General features: G+C 43.1%; 1 protein-coding gene across 4 annotated transcripts in view; it reads left to right on the top strand.

Annotated features, from left to right (window-relative positions):
• zdhhc8b (zinc finger DHHC-type palmitoyltransferase 8b) overlaps positions 1-15,120 on the top strand; it is an 81,979-nt gene that overhangs the window by 47,522 nt on the left and 19,337 nt on the right. The gene's annotated exons all lie outside the window — the stretch shown is intronic.

The following is a 15,120-nucleotide window of genomic DNA, read 5'->3' as shown; positions in this document are numbered from 1 at the left end:
TATTTAAAACACCTAGTTTCATCTATTTGCTCGACAGTTGTACTCCTTATTGCTTCATGTAGAGTTTCTAACCTGAGATGTGCCACTCGTCATAAAGTGTGTTTATCAATGGACCTTCAAATTTAAAGACATATTTGCTATCCAAACACAACAAGTCAAATGGTCTATCGACAAGTAATTACACATTTCCTGTAAAATCAGAACTATAGGTTTTATTGTGAGCAATGCATTTTTAAACTGTCTTCTGTTGCAGTTTTTCTTTTTTTGGCCTTTGCCTTTATTTTGATAGGATAGCTGTAGAGAGACAGGAAGTGTGGAGAGATAGAGGGGGGAATGACATGCACTAATCAGCGTAATGTATTTTAAGTAGCCCCTTTTTTACGATATAGTAGTATATAGTTAAAGAAAGAATGTGCAACATGTTTACATCATAAATCAAGTCTCTCCTGTGTAAATGTGTCTCTGAGTCATGACTGTCTACAATGAGTAAGAAGCTCGAGTCCCGCTGGCTGTGTTGTTGTCAGAGCCGTGTTTACATGGACGGGACGGCCGGCTCCTCCCCTTTTGTATAAAAGCTGTTTTAGTCAAGAACTAGAGAGAAGAAGAAGAACATACTTACTGATTATTTGAACGTCATGTAAGCGTATTTAGATCACGGTCATTCTTTGTAAATTTACATGCAATATGAAGCTACAAGCTAACTAAAGAGCGCTAACATTAGCATGCTAACACAACAATGCAGGACACAGGACACAGGGCGAGCTGATTGCAGCTCGAGCAAAAGACAAATTTGTCTGCCGCTTACGCTAAAGTCCTTCTTGCAAAAATGAAGAGAGGGAGGTTAGAGGTGTGTCGCTGGAGGAGAGCGGAGGCTTCAGTACGGCGGAGTTCCACAAACAGCAGTTTGTTTTGGTTTCATGCTGTTGCTCACGGGCGACATCTACTGGATCAAAAAGTCGCACATTCTTCCTTTGAACATTTCTGAATGAAGTAACCCGGGCACTTTGATGCTGTCCTTTGCATGTTGATAAAATATAAATAATTCATTCAAGGTTTTATACTAGCTAGCTCATTATAGAGCTTTGTTGTTTCTGCCTCTTCATTCGTATCATTTGAACACACTTTGTTTGTTTCTGGCCTCCTCACAGGTTGTGTGTCCACAGGCTCCTCCATAATGATTCCCTCTCTGCCTTTTTTGTCTCTGATGTGAAGCCCTGCCTGTCAGAGAGAAGGGAAATGTGTAGACATCTCCTCTTGGTTTATTACCCGTCGAGTCTGGTGCCATCCATCTCTGCCAGCCTCTGTACCAGCCGGGGCCTGTGTGTGTGTGTACATTAAACTGATTGATGAACAGTTCATTAGGCTGATGGGCTCTGCAGGGGCAGACGGGCAACCGGCGACAAGAAGGGGATTTTAAAATAAACCAGAATTTGCAGTTGCTTGACACACCGGCTGCGACCGCACTTTATCATGACTCTGCAGACTTTGTGATACATTGTTTGGAGGAAAATACATCATTGTTGCCGCTCGTCACAAAAATAGAGATTTGTTTAGCAATATCTCGTGACTGACATTGTGCAGCAGCGTATTTTATGCTTAATAAATGTGCTAAGCAGGCAATGCAGGCTGGAGCTGCAAAGGCGGTTTTGCTGTGGCCACTTAACGATGGTTTTTTGGAGAGGTGTGAGAGTGTTGTTCTGTAAATATCACCAGGAACAGAAGGCAGGCAAGCGGCTGATCCAAGAGTTAGTGCCAACGCTGCCCTGCGGAGAAGCAACATGACTGTACAGTGCATGGTGTGAATGTGTGAGTTAGACCTTCATTTATCCAGGAGAAGTCTATACTTACCTTGTTTTCTGACAGCCCCTTCTTTGTGCCATTCATTTTCATGAATACTGCAGATCAGTTACCATCAGTTAGTCAAAGCCAGATAATCTGGCAGTTCTCCTAAACATGTAGATGCAGAAATTCTTCTGTATGTGCACTGTGTCCTTGATTAAAGTCTCAAAAATCTCCACATTATGTGTCTGCAGCAGACTGAGAGGATTGTGGTTCTCGTAAAGAGCAGCTTGTGTGAATGTTTGTGGGATTTTGTGCCCGTCCAGTCCCAGCTCGACCTCGGCTTCCTGTCAGGAAGTAAGAGGAGAATTGGACTGACCTCACCGGTGTGGATGGAGCAGCTTGCAGATGTTGTTGCAGATAAAGAGCCGTAACAGTCATAACTGTGTCGGAGAGAGCCGCCGGGGTCGGCCATTTTTTAAGGTTCATAGTCCATTAAGGCGGTCACTGGTCTGCGTGTGTGTGCGCGTGTGTGTGTGTCCACCGTTTGCTGTATTTCTGGAGTGCTTCCTCAGGTTTCACCTCAGCTCTTCTTATCTCTCTTCTTCCTAGAACGGCTAAGTGTCTGGTAGAGGGGGTTTTACCCTTAGCTTTCAAACAGGGACTCTAGCTGGCTACACAATATACGATTTTTGGTCTGATTTCCGGTCTGATTTGCTCCACCTCCTCCCAACGAGGAGGCGTGGCCTGATTCAAGGCTTCTAGCAACTGATTATTTGTAAAAAATAATCCTCAAGTGTGTGGAGTAAATACGATTATTTTACTGCTCATGATCGAGTCCGAGGCCCGCACGATCTTTTGATTTCATATTTATGATTCCAGATCGATCTGTCCCTGATATAAAACCTGCATTAGCCAATGCGAGCGAGCAGATAGGGAAGCGTCACCAACCGGATGTTGTGTACTTTTAACAGCTCACAAACACAACTCAGCCCCGAGCCTGAGTGGAATATTGAAGAAGAAGAGCAGCTTGTGAAGTTATTGAAACGACATGAATGTTTGCATAATGTGTCATGAAGACAAACCACACAGCCAGCTGATGATGTCCATCCGCCTCCACATTTGTTTTTCTTTTGAAGTCACGTTTGATCACATGCGTTTCTGTGAGATCTTGTGTCTGTGTGAAATTGTTGAAACAAACAGCAGGTGTGTTGTCTCGCGGTCTGGGTGAATTGTCTAGTGTGTGCGTTCAGAGGATAATAATGTTAAATGAAGAGGACATGAAACTGTCCTTATGTCTGTGGTCTCCCATGTTTTTAAAATCAGTTAAGATTTCAAAACCATCTAGTGTGTAGATACATTTAATTTGGAAACACGGACTTAAACTCTTAAACATCATTTGAAGTCGGGCTTGCATGTGAAAGCACTAAGCAGCATCTTGAACGCGTTTAAGGTTATCTTAAATCAAAGCCCCTCGTTAGCCCTGCTGGGCCGATTCAATTAAACACTTGGCCCTAGAGGTGGGAAAAAAATCGATTTATGTAAAAATCGAGATTCTCATCTTCTGAGATTTTAAATAGATTCATAACTTCAAATTTTTTTTTATTTTGGGCTAATCAGTCACTCCCTGCTAAGTGCTAATGCTAGCTCTTTAACACAGTAGAATGCCAAATGGAGCAACAAGAAATTCAGTCTAACAGATGACTGGAGTATGTATGTACTTATTCAAAAATAGACTTTGAATCATCAATTCAGGATAGTTTTGAATCAAAAATAAATTCTGAAATGAATTGTGCCCTTAAGAATTGAATCGAATCGAATCTTGAGACACCCAAAGATTCCCAGCCCTACTTCGCCCTAAGGCTGACAATGTTAACAAAGTCAAAACCTGGTCATGTGATCTGTGGATTGACTCTGAGAGTTTAAGTAAACTTGTGCAAATCTTCTGCATTGTCTTTGTCTGTGTTTGTAAAGTGGTCAAGATACATTTTGAGAAACTGCAGAGCTGGAAAATGAAAAACAGAAGAAGCTGATGTTGGTCATTAGTTCTGGGTCGTTCCCTGATTTCCGCTCTGTTCCAGTATTCCTAGCGGTGTTTCTCATGAAGAACGTATAGTCCTCGGAGTAATAGCACGGTAAATGGATAGCAGCTTTGCTTCCTCTGAGAGTTTTTGTTCCAACACGTTCTTATCAGGAGAGTGTGTAATGGTTAGCTCACCATCTGTTTTAATTTGTTCTATACAGCTGCAAGAAGACATCACATTATCAAGAAACGTTTCCTGCTTAACTTCACAACCAGGCCTGCTTCAAGACTGATCTGATTGGGAGAGGTTTGTTTGTATTGTTGACTGGTCACTTACAGCCAGACTTCAAGACTTGTTACTCGGGCACCAATAAGTGTTCTTTAAGACTGTAAGCTAAAACATGCACTGTTTTATTTTGATCTAAATCTAAAGGCATAAAATCTGATAATACCTCAGACCATAATGTGTTCAATTTGACATTTTTAATTCTATGTAACTGGCAGTAAGAGTTTCACATTTTTCAAACAACACTGTGGAGCCGTCCTCTGTTGGCTGCAGCATCATAACAGCGGGATGATTTTGGTGGGGCAGTCGGAACATTTGGCAAGACGCATTGCCCCACCCTGTCCGTGCACGACTCTAATCCTGCATTCCTGTAAATGGAAAATGAAAGTTCACATTCAAAGTTCACTTCAGTTCACTTTAAAGTGTAACTTTAAAGGCCCTGACACACCGAGCAGATGGCAAAGAACCACTGTAGTGCCACCTAACGTCGCCTTTTGTTTTGGCCAAAAAGTTGCACTTGAACACGCCACAAAGACTACAGCCAACGGCCAACCACCTCGTATGTTCTGCTCATGCATTAGAGGAAATAACTCTCCATGTCAGCAGGCGGTGGTAGTCCGTTGTTATGATACCAGAAGACCATTTTCACACCGCTGGTCACCACTCGTATTAGAGGTAGTCTACTAATGGAGAATAATGTCTGATAAAAAGTTAAAAATGGCATTGGCGTTATCAGCCCTTGGTCTTTTAGTGGAAAAAGAAAAGAAGAGACGGAGGAGACAAATAAGGAGAAACCACACTAATGGGTGAAAGCATGGATACTACAGCGGCATGCTCAAGGGGCTTTACAGAACCTGACAGGAGAGCTGGAGAGAAATGAAACCTCCCAACAGCCAATCAGAGAGACTCCTCTCACCGACGCAGACGAGGGCCGAGGTGTAATGACGATCGCTCACTGTTGGTCCAACTAGGACCAAGGGCCAATGATCTGCTTGGTGTTTCAGGGCCTGAAGTTGCTGTGCAAGTATTTCCGTCTTTTCTTTAGAGCAGATCGATATAACACATCTCTGTTGTTTCACATCTCATCTTTAAGCTCCTGAACTCACTGAAATCTGAAGAGGGACTTCCCTACTTGAACTGACCTGGGACCATAGGAGCGTGTGAGTGCAGGGTTATTCCCAGGACCTGTTTACCTGAAAACAAGCCGACTGAAGGACTCTGCCTGCATGTCGCCTCTTACAGTCATAACTCTAAGAGGTCCTGACAGTGGCCACACATACAGTCCGCTGTGCTCGGGGTTTAGAATAAGAGTGGCTTGGAATGTGTCGGAGGATACGCCAACTTTCTGCAGCATTGCTCTCTCTCTGTATGTATCAGCCTGGCAACTGAGTCTAATCCCAACGGTCATCTGAAGCGAGGACTAACATCCCGATTGTGTTTCATATAGCTGCATATATTTAATGCTGGCAGAGCGTAACTCACACAGAGACAACAGTTGCATCGGCCAAGCTGACTGGCCTTGTTACTGTGATCTAAATACCCACAAATATTTACTATACTTGTCTTGTAGAGCCTCGGTGTCTTTATCCATGTAAGCTTCATTTACTCCCTCTGACCCATGGCTCTGTGCTGGTTTCCAGTTTCCCACGGGGAGCCTGAGAAACGGGCAGCACATGTGCCATCACCCCTTTTTGGGAGATTACAGCACACATGCGCCCACACAGCCGTCTGTGTTAGCAAACACGGACACATGTGTGAGTTACTCTATGGAAATATGTCACTGCAAACTGCTTCTCATCAGGGAAGTGATCGACGTCTGATTTAATCGACTTGTGAGAGCAGATGTTATTGATCTGTTGAACAAACTGTGTATGTTCACGTGAGATTTCTGCTTTTGATTGTAATGTGTGTGTGTGTAAACTCCTCTAAATACTCTTAATACCAAATGGAAATATTTGTTGGTCACAAAGAGAGAGTTATGCATGAAAAGTGTGACATCTGCTCACTCCAAATGCTTTCCCTAATAAAGTAGAAAGTCTGCAGGGAACAAGATTACACATTTGTTATCCAAAACCTCTCATGATAACCGTCTTCTTAGTTGGATTAAGGGCGGACTCACACTCTGCAATCTGTACCGTGCCTACGCAGGCTTCACCCCCAAAGTCCATTTTGTTTGACTAGTGTGCTCCGGTCACACTGACCAGGGTCTGCTGGTTGTTCCTCGCACGAGGCTAGGCACCAAAAGAGACTGTGCCTTTGAGGTTGTGGCACCTACATTTTGGTACTGTCTTCCCCCAGAACTGAGAGTCTTGACCTCTGTGGACACTTTTAAAAAGCAGCTAAAGACCCATCTGTTTGCCTTTGTTTGATCTGGGGCGGCTGTAGCTCATTTGGTAGAGTTATCGTCTCTCAACCGGAAGGTCAAGGGTTCGATCCCCAGCTGGGCAACATGTCCATCGACTCAGAATTGCTCCCGCGTTGTATGAATGGGATTAGTTACTTCTGATGGATGATACTACGTAGCGATCACTACCATGTGAATGTGTAGTTCTGACATGCAGTGTGAAAGCGCTTTGAGTAGTTGGAAGACTAAAAAAGCGCTATATAAGCTCAAGTCCATTTACCATCTGTCTGTATTTGATTTTATGTGACTGTCTGTTTTGTATTATCTATGTTAAATTCTTTATTGTGAAACACTTTGTGCTTTTTCTGTTCTTGGAAGGTAATATATAAATCAACTTTACTTACTTACACTTCCTTGTCCCTGGCACACTTGGAAGAGGTGTGCTTCGGCACGGTACAGTTCATCATGCATGAGCACAAGCATGGGTACAAAACGTGGACAGACTTCATTATGGAGAAACCCCGGAGTGTTCTGTCTGTGTCTGACTAACATGACTCAAAATAAGACACAAAGTAGCTGTCATGTTTTCTTTGTTGTTCTCCAATGTGCGGTTGCAGAATCGACCGTGCGCCTCTTTTCCTTTTTTTGATTGAGTCTGTCTTTATTTAAGATTTATTTTTGGGCTTTTTGGGCCTTTATTTGAGAGATAGGACAGTGGATAGAGCTGGAAATCAGGAAGAGAGAGTGGGGAATGACATGCGGGAAAGGATCCACAAGTCGGATTTGAGTCTGGGCCGCCCACTTTGAGGACTACAGCCTCCATACATGGGGTGCGCTCTAACCACTGCGCCACCAGCGCCCCATTGAGTCTGTCTTTAAAAGTAAGCATGCTTCATGATCAAGTAAAGTCATAGATGTGTTGTATTACAGCGTCATGCACAAGAGGTATACAGCGCTCCGGTCCGGTTAGTCCTGGAGCAGGGTGAGTGCAGACCATGGCGCTGTACGGGGAAACTGGGCCCAGTGTGTGTGTGCCCCTAATGTTTGATTCTAATGATTTACTGTTGGCCAAAGGTTTATTATATTTTCAGGCGGTTAATATAGCTTTGTAATGAAACTGTCTATTTAAGCCTGGTATATATGGAGCCACAGGGTGTTTGTAATAGTATCAGTGCTCAGTGGACTTATTTACAGTCTGCTGTATATTGATGGGGGTCGGCTGGTTGGACTATTTGTGGCTGAGGGAAACAGAAATGTTTCTCTTCGTGGGACAGCTTTCCTGCTTCTCTCTCTCTCTGCAGACAATTAAACCGAGTTATGAATATGTTAATGCGGAAAGGGCAGTGCGTAGGGGGCAAGGCATTTTATTTCATTTCAAATGGACCTCTTATGCAATAATGAAAATGCAAATGGCTCTGAGCTGTGAGCTGAAATGCAGAATGGATACAGTGTGGCCTGCAGCTGCTCAGGATCCTCCTCTGAGGTGCAGAGAGACTTCATTTTCTGCTTCTCCATCTCTGGATTTCTATTTATTTGCACGTTTGTTCATGAATATTAAAATATTAAAAAATGTTTTCCTCTAATCAAAAATTGGTTTGCGTCCCTTTGATGCTTTGCCTTCTGGCTGTTTTTAAATGTGTCTGTTAGAGAGGGAAAGTTTATCTGTGCTCACCTTGAATCAGTTACAGATGTGCATAAACGAGCCTGATTTAAAACAATCTACACAAAACAGATGTGGAAACCTGAGACTTACATTACTGAGTATAAATTTTGAAGCAGTTAAACATTTCATATTTAAAATGTTTTTTTAGATTCTTTGTCCTCGATTGGAGAAAGAATACATCCATCCATTTATTATCTATGCTGCCTTTCCTGTTTAAGGTTGCAAGACTTTTCAGCCGATCCCAGGGCAGCCGAACCCTGGACTCACATTCACACCTACAGAGTCACAAATGAATCTAACGATTATGTCCTTGGTTTGTTTGGAGAAAGCCTGAGAACCCGAAAACCCGGCAGCTCTCTCCAATGTTTTGAATTTGGACTGAACTAGCCACCAGCAGCGTCCTTATCAATAACTTATAGCATAGAGGAAATCTTTTCATGATACTCTGTGCAGCTCTTCCTCTGACCTGCCTGGAAGTGCTCTGCTCGGTGCCCTCAGCAAACATCCCCGATGTATGCAGCGTCAGTAAGCCTGCTGCTGTGTGCGTTTGTGTGCAGAATACTAAATGGCATGTGTGTAAACACAGAATCTCAGGGACGTGATTGCGTTAGGGATTGGCGGGTCCCGGGGGAGTGATGCTGCTGTTCATGAATCCTGTGAGGAGTTCAATAAGTTTGACAGAAACTGAAGAAAGGGTTTTCCTTGGGGAATTCCCCTCGTTTGAGATGAGACAGAGACAAAAAAAAAAACACACTGAAGTCATTTGGGTCATCCCGACTCGTGGATGACTTTATACATTTATAAGACTTTTCATTACAAACAGGGAGGCTGGAAACTTAAGGGCATGCAGTTTCTTGTAAAACTATTTTTTAATTGGTTGGATTTTGGGAAATGCAGTGTTGGGAAATAAAGGTCAGAATATTTCAGCCTCAGTTGCAAAAATGTTGACCTCTCTGTTAACCTCAATCAGGACGTTTATGTAGAGTAAAGTCTAGATACGGTTAAAACTCCTTTAGACCTTTTAACTGGACTACTGTCCTTGTAAACAAGGACCAGGGGAGGATTGATTTACTGATGGAAGTATTTCCAACTCCACTACAGTAGGTGGCAATATACCCACTGTTAGCTAGTTACTAATGAACCCTCTTCAGGTTTACTTACTACAATCTTTCTTGACAAGGTCGCCATTCTGCATTTTTCCATCCATGTACTATTTGAAACTTCTCCAGCTGACCTCCTCGTCTGTGATTGGTTCTCGCTCTAGCACTCACCATGTTGATCCCCTCGTCTTGTTTTCTACACATAATTCTTCTGCGTTTTTATGTTGTTTGACTTCCAGGTCAAAGCCTGGCGTGTGTGTCTGTGGAGCATGCTCAGAACGCAGAGGCCAGCTTGGGTCTGAATGAGGTGTACACATGCATGAATTAATCCTCTCCCAACCCCGTTATCAAGGAGTGTTACTTTTTATTTCCACATGTTCTGTCAGCGTTTTGCTCTGATGGACGGCTGGCGGTGTCCTGCCCCACTGGGTCTGTTTCTAGAGCGTGCCGCAGCCATGAGCAAGATCACAGGAGAACTACAAGATCACACTGGAATAAAGAAAAAAAACATGTAAACAACATGTTACTTTGTCTTTCAAAGGTTGCTTTGTTGAAAATAGACTCGCAACATATTTGAAATAAAGCAGGGCATAGTGATGAAATTCAAATTTGTAGGATGTCATTCAGACCAAATAGTTGACATGTGTTTTAAAAGTCCAGTTTAAGACATCAATAGCCTTTGTTCTGTCCATCGTAACAACGTTTGAATGTCACTGAGATGCAGGTTTTAAGGCTTCATTGGCTGCATCGCACGGCCACGCCCTTCTTTCCCAAAATCCAAGCGTCTTGTGAAAACGTCCACCTTCACGTCAGGCCCAGAAAGGTTCTACCTGTCAGAGGATTTCCTGACTTTTCTCTTTGATGGTTGCCCTCCACATCCAACCCCTCACCCCCGCTCTTCTCTCTTCTCCCTGAGCTACTTAAAGAACAGATAAGAGCAACTTCAAAGGCAGCGCCGCTTTTCTGCTCCGATTCTGAGCCGGCAAATGAAGCAGCGGGCAGATTTGAGGAGCTAAATAGGCTCTGGGTGTGTATCATGTCTCTAACATGTAGAATGATTTCTGTGATGGATGGTGATTGATGGGCACAGCACTATTTAAAATGTTGCCTACTAGACCAGTCCTACCACCTTTAAAAGTCCGTCATTTGACACCTGATGACCACCGAGCGTTTTCCTCCCTCTTGAGGTTTTTCACACCAGCAGGATTAGAGGCTTCATCTCAGAGGGTCCCACCCCAGATTTAATCAACACTCAGCCTGTGTTTTTGTACGGTGCCTGACAATCAGCTGAGTTTTAAAGACCGGATTTGTGTCCAGGCTTTTTTTTTTTTTCAAAGACAGCTGGGTTATCATTACCAGAAAGGCGGGGTGTTTTCTCTAATCTTAATACCCAACCAGAGACACCGCTACACCTCTGCAGTCATCGAGAAGACTTTCAGATACCCCAGGCTCAGATTCGGTCTTCTAGTCCCTGATCTAATATGTGTGTGTGTGTGTGTATTATATGATTTGTCAAGGGGGTTATCAGATGCAGCATTGCTGTTATCCACAAATGAGATGAGATCCCCAGGAGTACAAAGATACAGAGGGGCAAAATGCTGCTGCTCTAAAACTCAGGAGTGGATTTAAGCTGCTGTTTTGATCACATAAAACTGAAAATAATTTCAAATGTTTGATTTTTACTGCTGGGTTCTGATCATTACTTCCCCGAGACAATAGATTCAAGCTGCATCAGTCTGATTTGTTTTCATATTTGGCCGTTTGAACAACAATAAGCACATCATCAACATCTTATCGCAGTCTCAAGTTGTTACAGTGAATTCTTTAGCTCACAGTCATATTTCTGGAAGTCTGACAGTTTGAATCCATCTTCCTTTGTGCTGCTTTTTAGTCCCCAAATCCCTCATAATCCCCCCAAAAATCAAGCAAATGTACTCAGAATAATGCCAAACGTATTATGTACGTAAACGTACTGTATCAGGATTGCTAATTTTGATGACTCATAAATTAAAAAATTCTGTAGTAATGCTTTGCATCCTTAAAGGTAGAGTCAGTAGTTTTTTTCCTAAAAATCAGAATATAGACTTACAAATGTAATGCTGCACAATCATCACTTTTGGGCCTCCATACATGTTTGACTGTGTCTGCAGAGACCCCGTCTGTCCACTGACGGGATTCTCATGTTTTGGTTTGTTTTGGTTTACTCCGGACGTTTTTAGGTGGGGAGCTAATGTGTTTCCCCCAGCCAAAGACATAGCATAGCATGGTAGCATGGTGATAAAAGTGGTTCCAAAATGAGGGTGAACCGTGTTTTTACTCGCAGATGCAGAGTTAGACTACTTTCTGTTGGACCATCAAGTGCAAAACAACTGCGGTTAGCTTGTGCTAGGTTGTGGTAGCTTCCAGTGCATAGGTAGAAGCAGTAAACATACACACCTCATTCTGCAGTGAGTGTGTCCTTCTGAGGCCGGAGCTGGGGGATCAAACCCCTCTACCAACTGAGCCACAGCTGCCCCAATCATTAACCTTGTTTCACATTTTAAATCACGAGCATGTTGGGCCAATGAGGCGTTTTTTGTTAAATATATAAACCCACATGAGTCATATTTAAATGGGAAAAGCAGCAGAGTGCTAAAACTCATTCTAACGTCTATTAAGTTAAAAAATGAAGACAGAGGGAGAGGTCATATTGATCTTTCTCACGTTAGAGAGGAGACTGTTAGTTTCTTTGCCACCCTGAGGAGCAAACTGTGGATGATTTTTCCCTGCCACATTCCTTGTATTACCCAGGAGATAGTTTGTGATTTCCATGTATTTTATTTAACAGCATGACTCTTATCTTTACACCATCATACTGATAGTGTCTTCAGCGCTGCCGTCTGGCTGGAGGATTTTAATTACCACTGAGGACTTATTTCACTTTGGCCAGCCACAAGAATTAAAGGGGAGTACACCACCAAACTCATTACGTGACTGCACTTTTGTCAGCTCATTGTCTAGAAGCAAACATATTGAGCAGCCACAGTCTTTGCTGCCTGAGATGAGGTATCGTGGCTACAGAAGCTGTAGTGCTGTAAACCGTGTTGATAAGCCCTCTGGGGTTATTTGTCACACCTACACACTTAACCAATGTCTGTGGCCTTAATCAGGCCTTTTCTCAGTCACATTGTCCTCCCACGCTGTCTGCTCTCACACTCCTCAACAGGTTGCTGCATTTCTTTCCTCCTCTGCGTTTCAACTGTATCACATCACGGGCGAAAACACACGATGCCATGACAGGCGAGCCCGTTGGGATTCTGTAAAACGGTGGAGCTTCCTGCTACTATTGCTCTTCTTTGATCAATTCTTTGAAGGGTTTGTACCTCGTCTACTCGCTGCCAAAGCTGTGATGACACAGCATGTTACTACTCACCACAGCTCTCTGTGAAGACGGTTCAGCTAAACTGCATTCTGAAGTTATCTAAAAAAGACACTTACTGCAAACACCAAACTTCAAGTTTTGAGCTTTGAGTTTGTGAAACAGAAATATATCTTCATTTGCACTGATATGTTGAGATATTGAAAGACACAATATGTATGCTTCTGCCACCAGGGGGCTCTCAATCAATACTAGAATAACGAATGATGACTTCGAGGCTGGCGGGGAATCATGGGAGTGATTCTTTCTGCTACTCCCCTCCCCAGCCGGTGACAAACGAATTCCGCGTTGACGTAGTGAAGACGAACGGGCAAAAACAGACCTGAGGAAGAGGTTACCGACGATGTATCAGTTGTATTAATTACATAACGTTTTTATCACAGCAGCACATACAGCAACAGTACGGCAGCTTTCAGTAGCAGCTCACACTTCCTTATGTTGCGGTCTTGGATGTAACATCCGGTGTTTCCACGGCAACGGTAATCATTCTGTCTCTCATGGCGGCTCATCATGACGGCCGCCTTGACAAGACACGTCCCGTCTTGACTATAAAATAACGGATTTATCTATCTTTGATAACTGTTGGAAATATTTGAGGCAATGTAAGTACTTGAATGTAAACATTGTCATCAAATTCTACATATTGCACAGTTAACAAGACTCCCAATAATAATTTTTTTGGACTTTGTTTTGAGAATTTCAAGCCACCATATTCTGAGTAAATCACGACAGGTTCGAGTCATACAACATGAAATCTTAAACTTTACTGAAAACTTGTTCCACGTGGATGTGGACTCCGACTATCACACAGTTCGTTCTGCTTTTATAATCGAGCTGCACTAGACAGTGACATCATTGAGTTGCAGATGATCAACGTCCTCAGAGTTGAACTCGGAGCAGGCTTTGGACACTTCTGGAGTTTTGTATCTGAAACAGACGTCCCCACTTTGACACCACTCGTACAGAAAGTGGTGTCTTTTTTTTTTAATGAACACGTGCACATGTGAGTCAGCATTATCAAACATGGACGCTATGAAGAGGAAACAGAGAAACTGACTCACCAATGGCATGTTTGGAACGCCTGACAAGTATTGCAACAACAAACTACAAACACAACAAGAAGAATATAAGGAAATAAATGCCTGCGTCTGCTCATCCAAGTATGAAGCTCAACCAGTTTTTTTCATTTTGACTCTATTGGCTGTATTACATGTTATGTGTTGTTGGATGACAAATAAGTAAGCATAAATCCTGAACGGTTTGGGTGACTTTTGGTGTATTGTGTGGTAAAAAGTGGGTCTTCCTGTTGACTTTGTCCTGCCAGTGCAGCTGTCATGGAAAAAAAATAGAAACACTGGCTTAAAGGAGCAATATCTAACCCTGACACAGTTCAATAGAAATAGCAGTCCAAATTCAGCTGTCTCCCTCCGTTCCCTCCTCCATTAAGTCGATGCTCACGCAGGTCACCATGTGGTGGACACTGAAGCTTCAGTGTTTATCCAGCTCTGTATGGGTCTGTAAACCTTTCTGTGTTCTAACCTCTCTCCATTTTTCAAAAACATCTCCAATATTGATCCTAGTTTGAGCACGTTTCTGCTCGTGGAGCTTATTAGAAACATGCAGAGGCTTTTTAGGTCGAGTACAATCACTTCTATCTGAACCACTTCTCTTGCTGCTTCCATCACTGCAACACCTGTTGACCTGATAACTGCTCTCATATCTGGCAAACCGAGGGGCGTCCAAAACGGCCGTGTGTGGGTGCCTTAAAACCGCCTACCTTCTCTGGTCCAAACAAATCCAGATCATTCAGGACCAGAATCGAAAGTTAGAAGGAGGACAATAATTTAAATTTAATTAAAGCATCTTTGCTAGTCCAACTAAAAAATCTACAAGACAGATAACATCACTTTAAGGCTACTTGCATCCTTCATGTCATTTCCTGTTGATTGTCTAATTGTCTCTAAAGAGAGTGTACTTGATGTGATAAATCATGAAAGAACAGATTTCACATGTAGCTAAATTGTCATGTGACGTCAAGTACAGTTGGCCAAAATGTTGCCTGAATATGTTGCAGTGATAATTTGAATGAAGCCCATATCCTGCACGAAGCTGTGGACCAGTGCAGACTGGTTTTTCAGAGGCCACCTCATCCCTTTAACACCTCTCTGGTCTGTGTAAGCGGCTCTCTGCAGCCATGTCTCTGAATAATTCAACAAAGCAGGAGAGGAGTGGGAGAGATGATATGGATTGAAGATGATCTGGGGCACTGGTGGCAGGAAATTGACTTTTTGACGTCAGAATAAGCTGGAGAAGCATCTTTTGTGTGTAAGCGAATGTGGGCGTATCGGCCAGTATAAAGGGAAGACGAGCTGGAAACAGCAGGTGAGAGTGACAGGGCCTCTCTTTGAAGCACCTTCCTCCCTCTCTTATTAATTCATAGATTCTCTCTGAGCGTCTGACCCACAGGATCTGTGCAGTTTGCCCTGTGGGCGTCTACACTCTGCCTG

Source organism: Labrus mixtus, chromosome 5 (genome assembly GCF_963584025.1).
Source record: "Labrus mixtus chromosome 5, fLabMix1.1, whole genome shotgun sequence".
Classification (NCBI taxonomy): Eukaryota; Metazoa; Chordata; class Actinopteri; order Labriformes; family Labridae; genus Labrus; species Labrus mixtus.
The sequence above is the reverse complement of the archived record's forward strand: the minus strand, read 5'-3'. Positions and strand labels throughout refer to the sequence as shown.